Below are 231 nucleotides of genomic sequence, written 5' to 3'. Positions count from 1 at the left end.
ATCCAACCTCTGATTGCCAATTTTTCTTGGTAGGCAAAGCTGTCTCTTCTGGCATTTTATGTCTTTTCTTAAGGAGTCAGTGAAATCCTAATGAATCAAGCAGGTGGTGTTTTTGAGAATTTGTGATTTCTCCAGGCCATTCTTACTAAGAAAACAGCCTGAGTGACTAAGTGATTCCTTGCCTCTGGGAACTTTCTTCCTCTAGTTAAACAGGTCTTTCAGTTCCTCCAG

The sequence above is a fragment of the Bubalus bubalis genome, chromosome 14, assembly GCF_019923935.1.
Source record: "Bubalus bubalis isolate 160015118507 breed Murrah chromosome 14, NDDB_SH_1, whole genome shotgun sequence".
Taxonomy (NCBI): domain Eukaryota; kingdom Metazoa; phylum Chordata; class Mammalia; order Artiodactyla; family Bovidae; genus Bubalus; species Bubalus bubalis.
This window is presented reverse-complemented; position numbering follows the sequence as displayed.